Source organism: Mixophyes fleayi, chromosome 7 (genome assembly GCF_038048845.1).
Source record: "Mixophyes fleayi isolate aMixFle1 chromosome 7, aMixFle1.hap1, whole genome shotgun sequence".
Classification (NCBI taxonomy): Eukaryota; Metazoa; Chordata; class Amphibia; order Anura; family Limnodynastidae; genus Mixophyes; species Mixophyes fleayi.
The window spans coordinates 37,761,713-37,775,517 of record NC_134408.1 but is presented as its reverse complement, the minus strand read 5'-3'; positions in this window follow the sequence as shown (position 1 = coordinate 37,775,517).

Here is a 13,805-nt window from a genome sequence, read left to right as displayed (position 1 = left end):
TTTCAGAACCTTTTGAATGATAAGTTGGATGAATATTTTGAGATTAATACCACTGAGGATGTTAGCTTTCCCACCACATGGCAGGCACACAAAGCAGTTATCCGGGGGAAGATTATCAAATTTGCAGCAACCCGCAAAAAACAACGGTTGGCCCAGATTGAATTACTGTCTTCGCAGATCCTTGCTCTCGAAACACAGCATAAACAAACACAATCCGCCCAGTTGTTAACCCAATTAACTAAAGCGAGAGGGGAGCTTAGCCACCTTATAGCCGAAAAGACAGAAAAAAGCCTCCGATGGGTGGGACAGAGGTTCTACGAAAAAGGTAACAAAGCAGATTCATTGTTGGCAAATAGTCTTAAAGCCAAAAGAGCCTCTCAAACAATTAGCGGCATCCGTGATTCAAAGGGCAACCTGTCACATGACCCACGGGTCATCAATAAAACTTTTCGTTCCTTTTACGAAGCCTTGTACAACCTTCCAAATCAGGGGGAGGCCAACTTAAGTAATCCTGACTTAGTTAATTACTTACGTTCATGCCACCTTCCATCTTTAAGTACGTCCAAAGCGACGGAACTTTCTGCGGAAATAACCGAAGAAGAGATTAAATGTGCCCTCAGCTCGCAGAAACCCTCTAAAGCACCAGGACCAGACGGCTTCATTATGGCCTATTACAAAACATTTGCCCCCAAACTACTTCCCAAACTATCTACTCTATTTAATGCGATATTACGGGGGGATACTTTTCACCCTGACTCAACCTCGTCCAATATCATAGTTCTACCTAAACCGGGAAAAGACCACACCGCTTGTGCAAATTATCGCCCTATTTCCCTCCTCAACACTGACGTGAAACTCTTCGCCAAAATTCTAGCTAACAGAATGAATGGAGTCTTGGCCGACCTCATAGACCCAGACCAGGTGGGATTTATTCCTAATAGACAGGCCCCGGATAACACTCGCAGAGTAATTGATTTAATCCACCACGTCAATTCAAACAAACTCCCCTCGCTACTTTTGGCTTTGGATGCGGAGAAAGCATTCGACAGGGTTTCCTGGCCCTTCATGTTCTCCGCGTTAGAGGCTTTTGGTTTCCGAGGACATTTTCTACAAGCCATTTCGGCATTATACTCTAATCCCACCTCACGGGTTGTGACTAACGGCCAGGTGTCCAGTCATTTCCAACTACACAATGGAACGAGACAAGGCTGCCCGCTGTCCCCCCTACTGTTTGCTCTATGCATTGAACCTCTAGCAGCCAAAATACGCCGCAATCCTGACATAACTGGTATCTCCCTGGGTTTAGAACAATATAAAATCTCCCTCTTTGCCGACGATGTACTACTAACGTTGACAAACCCGTTGGTTTCGCTTCCAAATTTAATGCTAGAACTAGAACATTTTGGTAAGCTATCGGGCTACAAAACCAATGACTCTAAGTCTGAGGCATTACCACTTCATATTTCCCGTACTACTAGAGAAGCTCTCCAACAGTCTTTTACATTTCAATGGCGGCCTCATTCAATCAGATATTTGGGGATAAATATCACTAAACACTTTTCTGGCCTTTACAACTCAAACTATGTAGCTCTACTAACCAATATCCAACGAGACTTATCTAAATGGGAGCCCATGTACATTTCTTGGATAGGCAGAATTCAGGTAATTAAGATGAACATCCTTCCCCGCCTACTTTACTTATTCCAAACTCTCCCAGTGCCAATCCCTCGCAAAATCCTAACAACACTCCAATCAACCTGCAACAGGTTTATATGGCAAGGAAAGAAACCTAGATTGAGGAGGACCATGTTGGCTAAGCCCAAAGAGGCTGGAGGACTTGGCCTTCCACTAATACATGAATACTTTCTTGCTACTCAGTTAAGTTTTATCATTTCCTGGCACCTCAACCCAGGCCTGAAGAGGTGGGTGGACATTGAAAATGCTCTGTCACCAGTCGCCCCTGTGCATCATCTACCATGGCTTCCCAGATCCAGTAGACCTGCCTCGGCATACTCTTGCCCCTCCATATCTTTTACACTAAATTCCTGGGATCTGGCCAACAAAAAACACAGTCTGGCACCTTACCCGTCCCCTTTGACACCTATCTGGACTCACCCACTTTTCCAGCCAGGTAGGTCAGAGGCGATGGCCGACTGGTGGAAAAGGCATAAAATGGAACGTTTCCTCCATATCGTGGGGGAAACTGCACCTGCCTCATACGAAGTAATCCAGAATAAATGCCATCCGCCACTATCGGCTCATTTCCAATATATACAAATCCGGAACTTTATACAGTCACAGGCCAGATCCACCCAATTGCGTAAAAGAACCCCATTTGAGCGACATTGTATACATTCGGCGGGACGCAGGGGTAACATTTCAATTTTGTACCGCATGCTCATATCCCCTCTGGACCAAACTCCCGAACCTCACGAGGAGGCCTGGCAACAAGACCTGGGGATAACACTGGACAGCGAGGAGTGGTCTATCATTCGGGCAAGAACTGCAAAGATCTCCATAAACGCAGGCATTCAAGAAAATTGCTTTAAAATTTACTCGCGCTGGTACCTAGACCCAGAAAAACTACACCGCATGTACCCATCTGCTTCTGACCGTTGTTGGCGTTTATGTGGAGCTAAGGGAAGTTTCTTGCACATTTGGTGGGAATGCCCGGTCGTCCAAGCTTTCTGGAATCTAACTCTGGCTATTACACGTAAGGTAACTGGAATCAGAGTCACTAAAGTACCGGCCCAGGTGTTGCTAAACCAACCTATTCCTGATATTAGCAAGGCCGAAAACTGCTTAATCGCCCATATCTACCAGGCTTCCAAGCTACTTATTGCAAGAGCATGGAAACAACCGTCCGCTCCTTCTAAAACAGAGCTACTTAACCGTATATGGTTCATTTCCTCTATGGAACATATCTCTGCTCTACTAAATGACACTGTTCCTAAATTCCGGGAAGTTTGGACACCTTGGTTCAAGTGGCAAAAATCTCCTGTTCCGGGTACTGTTTGATTTGTATAACCTAACCCTATGCTTTCCCTCCCCCCTTTTTCCCTCAATCCCCCCCCCTCCCCTCCCCAAAAACAAAAAAAAACAAAACCACCGCTTTACCATAAATGTTTTCAAGTTTTAATACTTAATAGACTACCCTATCTTTTACTTCAGCACTGCTTTCTAATTATCGCTAGGGTCAAAATTGTATATGTGCCAATCTGGGTCTTCTATTTCTGAACTATCTGTCATATGTTGATGGCACAACTGTTAAGTATGTTACCTTTTTTTGTCTCTGCGGTTTCAAAATAAAAATTTAAAAAAAAATAAATAGTTGTGTCAAAACAGCATTTGTACTTTTGTAAGAAGAATTGATGAATGGCAGTTTGCCAGCACCTGCAGGAAGCAGATCTTAATACATTTCTAAAACAAGGAAGTTATTGCTAGAGCATCTTTTTTGTAAATAAAACTGACAATCTGATATGATGCAATATTATGTTTACTCGGTGATGAAGGAAAATGTGCATTCTACTTTTCTAATTCAAGCGGTATAATTTTCCATAAACTATACTCTAAAGCTTAATAAACTTCTGCAAAGAGCCAGTGAAGCCTTCATTGAACTGTGCTCCTCACCAAGACATTGTTCAAGATGTGAACCTAGAGCAGTTTTCTCATCTGTAATGTTTGATTGTCGTTCATCTCTCTATCAGCTTGTTGTACTTGAAGCTTTTGATATGAGTTTCATATGATTTACATACCTACATATGCAACCTAGGGCACAATATTTTGAAATATGTGCCTGTACAGACATGCATGTATATACTCTTGGTGTGGTATATGTATATATATATATATATATATATATATATATATATATATATATATATATATATACTAATACTATGTGTGGCGCCCCTGTCTTTTTGTATTCCGTTCTCTAGGAGTGACACTCGCAAACAGGTGTCCTTAGACGTGGGAGCTGCCTATATAAATATAAGTATTTATTTTTATATTTTATTATTGAGCTCCGTTTAAGCTCAAATATTTTGGGTAGTAGCTTGCCACTGTTTGCACTTTGAGCTTTGCTGCTTAGTTCACGTAAGGTTGAATAATGTTTAGATCTGAGTATATTGAAAGTAAGAGAACTGAATATCGTAAAAGAATTTTTAATGAAATAGATGAAATTCAAAATGAAAATGAAAAAGAATCAATTGGGAATATCTGGACTCTCATCTTGATTGGCGTCATCCGGAGTGTTGTTGCCTTCACCGGCCGGGATTGCTGCTCACGCTCATGACATGCGGATCACGTTTGCTCTTGAGGAGGACAGATAAGCTGTTTTTATTTTACTTTCATGTACGGGCATATTTTGTACTGATCACTAAACGATTTTATTAAAAAATTTATATGTACTGATTTAGAAGTATCTTAATGGTGTTACACTATTGTGGCTATTCTTTGAGTTTTAGCTATTTAAGTAACTTGGTCCCGGAATTGGAGATCATCTGAAGTCCCTTTATGAAATCTCATCTTTATATGCACCAGCTAAGCTTTATTGAATTATATATTTGGTACGAGCACTACTTGGATTATTACTATCACTTGTGGAAACAATATTACACTATGTGTGGCGCCCCTGTCTTTTTGTATTCCGTTCTCTAGGTGTGACACTCGCAAACAGGTGTCCTTAGACGTGGGAGCTGCCTATATAAATATAAGTATTTATTTTTATATTTTATTATTGAGCGCCGTATAAGCTCAAATATTTTAGGTAATAATAATTCAGGGTCCATGAATTCATTATCTCCGTAACGATTCTTTTGTCACATCTAAACTCCATAAAGAATCTGTGGCTTCCCCAGAATTACCAGATGTATATGGGAAGAATATAATTCTAAAAAAAACAGAATATACACAACAGGGGTGCTTCCATGGTGAAGGTAACTGTCAGTATTTTATTAATAAGATGTAAAATTGTACACCTACCAGAACTAAAGTAAAACTGCAAATGTCACAACAAATACTGTATAATAAAGTTGTTCAATATCTTGATCCAAGGACACGATCAGCATAGAACACAATTCAAATTTTGCTCCAAGCTCCAAGTGTTACAAAGGAGTTTAAATAGGAGACTTAATATAATAGACATGCAATCTATGTGGTTTACATTAATATATTAAAAAACAAATGTATTTCATATTTAAAAAAAAAAAAAGAAATTGTATCATTTTATTCAAACCCTTTAAAAATTAGTCAGCAATACAATAGTTAAAATTACAATGGCTATTTTAACTACTATATTTCCAACTAAAAGTAAAAACAAAAATCCCCAGAGTCTGTGGCCAATCAAGTCCATGGGGTATATTTACTAAACTGCGGGTTTGAAAAAGAGGAGATGCTGCCTATAGCAACCAATCATATTCTAGCTGTCATTTTGTAGAATGCACTAAATAAATAATAACCAGAATCTGGTGGCTATAGGCAACATCTTCATTTTTTCAAACCCGCACTTTACTAAATATACCCCCATGTGTCTGGGGGAAATTCTCTTCTGGATCAAACTTTAATGTACGTCCCGCTGCTTTGCTTCCTGACATTTCTGGCCTTCTATGAAACTCTTAGACTGGCACCTTTACCAAAACAATATTGTAAATCTTGTCCTGATTGCAGCCTGGAAAGTCCTCAAATTCTTCCTGGTTGATAAAGTAAAGAAAAAAAGGTCGGGAAAAACAAGAAAATAGTTGGTTTTAAAACCATATAAATCCTATCAAAATTGATGGTAACAATGGCATATCAATCAACTCTGGTGCTTCTAGCAGTAGGATGCCAACATCCAAAAATTAGATCTTGGTTATTACTCATGATGGGCAATAAACTCTCCTCCAATATTCAGTCAATTAAAATTTTTATGTCCTATTGCGTTTGCTAGCTGGCGACTCATTTCAATTTACCTCTCTGTGTATTCAAAGCTATAGCATGATGTATGACTTATATACTTCAATTTACATTCATCCTCTTCAACCAGCCTGCTTTTTCTGCTATAGCAGTATCTATATGAAAGGAGTTATTACCGTAGCAACCTGTGTCTAAATCAATTGACTATTCCGCACAATGTGCTGCGGAGTGTCTCTTAATGCAACAGCGGTTTATCCTCCTCAGTGTTGGGGTACCGTTGTATCCGGTAATGTGGACATTGTGGTGATGTTTGGTGCCACATTGCGCAGAATTGAATCCCACTCTTGTGCTTTTTTTAAATATTGCTGTGAATTAATATCAGGTGTATTATACATACCCCCCAATTTCAGTGCGTGCTGCAAACTTAGGGTTCCTTTATCTCATGCAGTGTAACTCACTTTCCCTTCCCCTGTCTTAGATATGTATTTTGTAGTGTAAGCCACTTTCACTTCCCCTGTCTTGGATATGTATCTTGGAGAGCATATCTAACACCTTGGCATTTTTAGAGAACATCAATATCTTGCTGATCTTGAATGCACCGATGAAAACCAGTGCAAAAATAGCTTGAAATAGAGTCGTCTCTTGCTCCCCCTTCCACAAACTACACCTGCTGCTTCTAAAAGTTGCTCTACTATGAGATTTTTTAGGGTGCCTCTTGTCTGTATGGTTTGATGTTCCATGCCTCAACTCTTCAAAATTCTCTTCTTAGTTTTTTTAAAAAAATGATATGCCTGACAGTGCTGCGTTATAGGTTGATCCTTCATTTTTTGGCCGTTTGTTTTGCAATCAAATTTTTTTTTTAATTGGTGTTTCAGAACATCACAAAAAGAAAAATTTCTTTACTGACAAAATACAAACATCAGTTTATTATTTATTATTTGTCTGTGAGGCATGTTGGTGTCAGTAGCTGAGGGGGAGTACTGACATTGGATTGCTATTTGGAGGTCTCTGGGGTACCTCTTTGGTAAGTTAGCTCTCAATTTAAAAACACATATGTATGGCCCAAATATATGGGACTCTCATTGTTTAGAGTAGGACCACCCTATTAGCAAAAGCACCTTGGCGTGGTGGGTGGCTTCAACATACATTTGCAAATGTGTGCAACTGAGACTTTTGCATTTTTATCTACAGTAGAAATAGCAGATCTGTTGCTGGCTATAGCAGTGTGCTGGGGGAATTTGTCTCTGTTTTTTCCTTTTAGGATAACCCCACCCTTTCATGCACCTGTTATAGCCTATAAATTGATTTGAGCAACTACCAGTTTATTATTAAAATACAAATATCGCAAGATGATCCAAATACACATGATGGATACAATGTACTTGGTGTGGGCACAACACAACAAAGAATATTAAATCGTTAATATGGGTGCACCGAAAATACAGAAAAATATATACATTGATATTAAGACAGGATATGAGGGTTGGCACAGGCGCCCGCAGGCTGGCAGGGCCTTTCTACTAGTATGAACAAACTTTTTATGCCCTATCATGAAATTGACCAATGAGAACCAATTATGAATCGTTGCACTCATGGGAGTCATCTACAACCGGGCAATACATGCTTTAGCCATCATAAATAAATTCAATATATATAATTCCATATGATCCCGCTGGCGGCCACTGGTGGCAGAAATGGAGTACTGCACCTATATGGATTTGGTGTAGAACGGAGCTAGAGTCTAGCTAGACCATTACAATGTCAGCTATACAAGCAGGGCCATAACTAGGTCTGTACAACAGGAGCGACCACCGCCCAGGGCGCAACACTGAAGGGCGCAGTTTATGAATATTTTATGCTAAAAACTATGTCCAACTGTACATAACCCCCATATATTTACATAGTTAATGAGGTGGGGAAAAATACTTCATATTCAAATTGATTTTTAATTATATCATAACCCACAGCCATGCGTCTCAATTTACGTCACAGTCTCATAAGGGAAATATTAGTGATACAATGTGGTTGCTGTACAAACTCATTGCCAGCAGATGGTGCACTGGGATTATATGATCAAGAGAATTTAAACTGAACCAGACTACTGCAAGGGAAATTTATTTGGTCATCTGGTGATCATTTCTTTTTATAGGGGATATTTACTATATTTTCACAAATGTCCACTGTCTCTAATTTCCACGGACAGCCCAACGTTTTAATAATTTGTCCTCGGGCTCCCTGGCCTTTTGCTCTGGTATGGTGTAGAACTAAAATCCATATCCTATAGCAAAACTATATGCTGTTCTTCAACCTGAACTCTTTCCTCCACTGTTGTAAATTTTCGTTAACATAATTGTTACAAAAATCTACTTAGACAACGGAACATGGTTCCATTTCTTCAGAAAGATTGTACCTTTCTCTGGTGTTATTTGACCATTATAATGATGAAAGATATAACAAAAAGGACATACAGGAGAGCTGAAAGTGACATATAAACTGACAAGTCATTAAACAACGGTATGTGCACAACAAGAGCCCCAGACAGGTGTACCATATCTAGGAGGCCTGTGTCTCTCCTTTCTGCACCCTCTGGAACCATCCTTGAATATTCTTTGTCTGCCCAAAGTGGAGGGAGAATGGAATGAACCCATTGTTAATAATGATATACTGTTATGTATGGATGTAGTAAAATACATTCATAAATCTTGGGGAAAGAAGGTACACAGCAAAAATAAGTTGTAAATATTATTCTACAAATAAAGCATTATAAGGACCAGTATATAAAGGTAATACTAGTATAATATAGGTTTGCAATACAGCTTGAAGTTTCTCGGTCCAGTCATTACCGTAAGATACCCAGAAGCAGCCACAAATATACTCAATAAGTAGATTTTGCTTTACGGTTCAGGGGTGTTAATGCCCTTAATTAGACCAGGCAATTTGGTCGTTCTCCAAAGTACCAGGAAATAATGTAAAATTTAGGTAGTTTGACATGTAGACAGTATGCAATACTCTGCATACAATCAATGTGCCAGGTACAATTTTTAAGAGCTGGCATAACTGGAGGTTCTAATTTGTTTCCACCAATTAGTTCCATGGGTCTATATGTATTGATTGTTCTGACATTGAGTTAATGATGGACTGTACTTTACCCCAAAAGGGATTGATGCGTAGGTCTGTCCAACAAATGTTAATGAGTGTTCCCCTGTGGCCACAGTTCCGCCAACAATTTGGCTTAGAATTGGGGAACATTTGTTACGCTGTTAATACACTGTTTATATAGCTTATACTCTGTTACCTTCTCCTGTGTTGTAATTGAACATGTTGGTAAAGGTTAGAGATTTCTGGTTTAAACTTGAGATTAGGGTTTGATTTCTGGTGCTAGTGAAAAATCATTTGTTTGGTATAGACAACAATGTACCCAAAATTTTAGTCTGCAATTTTTTTCTTTGTGTCATTCCATGAAAACCTTCATAAGTTTCATTGTATACCATTTAGTTGGATGTCCATGAACATTTAATTATAAGCGAGTTATGGCCCCTAGGTGGGCAACACACGGCCCACCGAGCCTTCACCTGAAGCCACAAGGTCCTTCCTGCTTCATTGCCAGATGTTTGTCATAGTTTGTGACACTTCTATAAAATACCTGCCTATGTTATTTCAGATAGGTGTCTCCTTCTCTGATTAAATGCATTGTTCTAACATTGTTCTACTGAGAATCAGGGTGATATACGGCCCTTTTGAAGGTTAGACGGCTGCACTATGTGGCTCCTGAAGTCTATCAGGTTGTCTATCACTGAGCTAGAACATGTTTGAAAAGGTTTGGACCAAATAACTGAACTGTGCTGAAACAAACCTGATATGGACTTGTAATGCTGCTCTCTTCCTTCTATATTTTACCTGTATTATTACTTATGCCTCAAATTAGCTTTTTGTTTGTCCGTTATTGGCATGCATATGCTTTGTGCGTTTTTTGTGTTTTATTTTTTTGGATTGGTGTCTGTTTCTTTGTTTGTTGTGTGCATATATTGAGAAACTTATATAAAGAAGTTTGTTCCAAGAACTGGAGACACAAGAATATTCCGCAGGCAAGATCAGCTGTATTATTTTCTACAAAGCATATACCATTTATTAGGATACAAATCAATAAGCGCTGGTTCTTCCCGAGCACAACCTTCGAAATTCAGTATGAAAAATAGTGACCTTTACCAGCGCGATTATGCTGGTCTGCAGGGTCTAATTATGGTTGCACGCTGTCAGAAATATTATTTGTGGCACATGTAGTCTCATTAAGAGGCTTGCTCCTGTGTATGTGTGAGAATGTACAACACCATCTTCGGAAGGACTGCTTCTCTGTGTAATGCTTTGAATCCCCAGGAGAGAACATTTGGGGAGGTTATACATGATTAAGCAGACCATAGGTCTGCAGTACATTCATAGCATAAGTCTCATTTTTTTCATTGAAATAAATGAAATTTTAGCAATGAACATGATATGAAAAATGTATATGGTGGTCATATATTTCACACGGTGAAAAGAAATATGGCTCAGGAGAAACACTAATGAATAGGACCAACTAAACGTGTGCCTATTTTGAATTCCAGCCAATTTGAGTACACTATATGTATATGCAGTCTTAATGTAACCCACTGACACTACATCCATATCAGCGCATTATTTTTGTTTGGCCTAGTTAACTTTGACAGAAGGGTCGCACTGTGTAAGAAAATCCACATAAGTCTGTTTGTTGTTAAAACAGATAAAATATGGCACATACAGATAGTAGACAAAAAAATGGAAACACTATATAAGGTCATTTAAAAGGGCATTGGGCCACCACGTGCGACCGGTACAGCCTGCGGTCACTGTGACATGGAATCTACTAATGTTTGGAACTGCAAGAGAGATGCAGCACTATTCTTGCACAAGAAAGTCACTCAACTGGAACTTGGTTCATGGTGGTGGATAACACTGTCTAAGCCGTTGTTTCAGAAAAATAAATATATATATATATATATATATATATATATATATATACACACATATAATATTATACCCCTGAAGAAGTTGCAAGACAAAATGTGGAGGGTGATGCAGTTTATACCGAGTAATACTTCTGATTTGTTTGTATTGTGACATCAATGTTTATGTTGATTTGATTTCTGGTTCCAGACTGGACAACAGGTGTTTGTGACGCTGAGATCTTCTCACTTCAGATAACTTTGCCTTTGTTATATTGATCTAAGTGTGATTAATCCTGTTTTTATTGCATAACATAAAGGTATTACTACACTTAAGAGGCTGCTGTGGCCACACTTCTTCTTTCTCTCTTTCGATTGTTGCGGTGGTCTTTGAATTGATTAAAGGAACATTTAGAGAGTTCTGGAAGAGATCCCAATGAAAGTTTACATTGAATGTAATGAAATCTATGTTTGGTTTCACACCCCAACGTGGTTCACAGATAAGGCAATTTCTCTCTGTTAAAATGTATGCAGTACTTTTTTGAACCAATTACTTTGTGTATTTAAATGCTACGCTATCTGCGCCCTCATGTTCCTGATTTGCTTTAATATATACCTATATGTGTGTGTATGTATATATATATATATATATATATATTTATATATATATATATATATATATATATATACACACATACATACACACACACACACACATATGACAACATCAATATATACTCAATGTGGCAGGAACAGGTAACTACTGTGGCTGTGAGCTATTGCTGTAGCCACAATTACAGTTGTGTTATTTGATTTGATGGTCGGGCTGTAATCAGATCTGCGGCTGTATTGTGAAAATAACTCCCTTGTCCCACATTATGTCCCTCCGCTGCTGACCTTATTACACAGAGATTAGAAGTTCTCTGCTGCTACAGAATTGCATGTTTTCTGAACTAACAGCTCTCAAGTGCTTCACAAACTACAAACTACCAGCATAAGAAAGGTGAGTGTCTTTACATAGCCTTCTGTCTAGTTTGGTCTCTTATAATGCAGCCCACATTCCATATATAATTACGAGTGCAAGTAGATTTTTCTTCTCTTAAAACAATTGAGTGCCTAACTCTCTCAGCCTGTATTACCCTAAATCTCAGAGTCTGTCTTCTTCAGATCCTACTTTTTCTACAAAGAATGCAGAATAATGCTTTATTCATTTATCCAGAAATCTGCAAAACATTGTCCTACAACAACCACCTTCTTACAAAAGCCTTAAACATCTTTTTGCAAGCCACTGCTACTTAGACAATATATCGTTAAAGCACATTCTATTAACCTTTAAACACAGCCTTAGAGAACCTTAAATACAGCTTAAAAGTCCTTGTACATCATGAGGAATCCACTGCACATACGTATTTCAATTGTTAAATCTTTATTTGTAATTGACACATTCAATAGCTTCTCACCTGTGTCTTCTACTTTGATATATATATGTTTTATGTAGACATATATGTAATTTGTACTGCAAGTTCAAATTAGATATGGGATTCTAAATGGTAAAGTTATTAGAAGTCACAGAGGAGTTATGTAACAATATAGAAGGCCACAATAAAATCCAAGGTGGATTCTGATGTACATAAAAACTTTGTTGTCTTTGTGACTACCGACACCGTAAGGGCTTTGAAGCACCAGAATGTCATGAGCACAAGCTGACATTCAGGGGCACCAACACTAAATTCTCTGTTTTGGAGCACCGTGGAAAGTGAGAGGACAGGAGCGTCTGTTCATATAACACTCTGTGCATCTGTAACTCCACCATAAGTGAAATGCAAAAGGAATTAGCAAGGAATATGTTCAAGCTTATCCCTCTGCTTTGGGGACAGATTTATTGTACTGTACAGCATATTGGCCAAAAAAGAAATACACAAAGGGTGGAGTTTATGCTTTTTTATTTATCTTATAGGACTTGATTGTCAGGTGCTGCTGCAACTTCCGGTCAGGCGCAGCACATTGCCTAGCAACGGGACACAGGCTTTCTTGGCTGGCTCAGCGACTCCCAGCGCATGCGCTTTAGGCGTGCATCCCATTGCTAAGCTTTCTCCACAGCTGTCAGCGGTCAGTGTCGTCACTGACTGCCCGAGCCAATCGAGCCAGTCAGACCTGTATTTATAGCAGACTCTGGCACCCAGAGCTGTTACTTAAAATTTTAGCACCTCCTGCGAGAAACAAAAATGCCGACCCGCCCTGTAGCCCTCAATTTTAACCAAATTAACCTAAAATATTCATTAACTGCGAACCCCTTCAGCGTTGCCCCCTGCCCGGGTGCCCCTATCGCAGAGCCCTAGTTATGGCCCTGCAAGCTCCGTTAGGGTGTATGGAGTATCAGGTCTCTGCTCCGCGTCCATACTGCATTTTTCCTGTTTACCACTTGTTGCTGATTTAGTGTTTCCTCCAGTTATCAAATTGGCTTGGCTCTTGACTATTCTTTGGATTTCGTTCTGGTCTCATACTTGCTCTCCTGGTTTGACACTTGGCTTCCCTGACCTACCGCTGAACCTACATTATGTACCTCACATCCCGGCTGGCTTTGAACTCGGACTGTCTGAACATTCTCTGCTCACCCACTACTTCGCTAGTAACTGACTTAGAGAACCACGTCCCTTGCATGAAAGCCCATTGTTCCTTGTGGGGGTCCCTGGTGAATATGGTGATTACCAGGGGCACGTTAGACTCTGTGCCTCCTAGCTCAGTTGTGCTGATACTAGCAAGTATCCCCATCTGGTACCAGTTTAATTCTGAGACTTCTGACATTCGATGGTGCCAGCTATCAGTCCCACAGAAATGGCTGGCGCTGAGTACTCTCTTTCCCAGGGCACTGAAATAACTAGTTACTGCTCTGTGTACACGTACATATTTCCATATTATGTAGTAATGTCACAATCTACCGATTATAAATTCAAA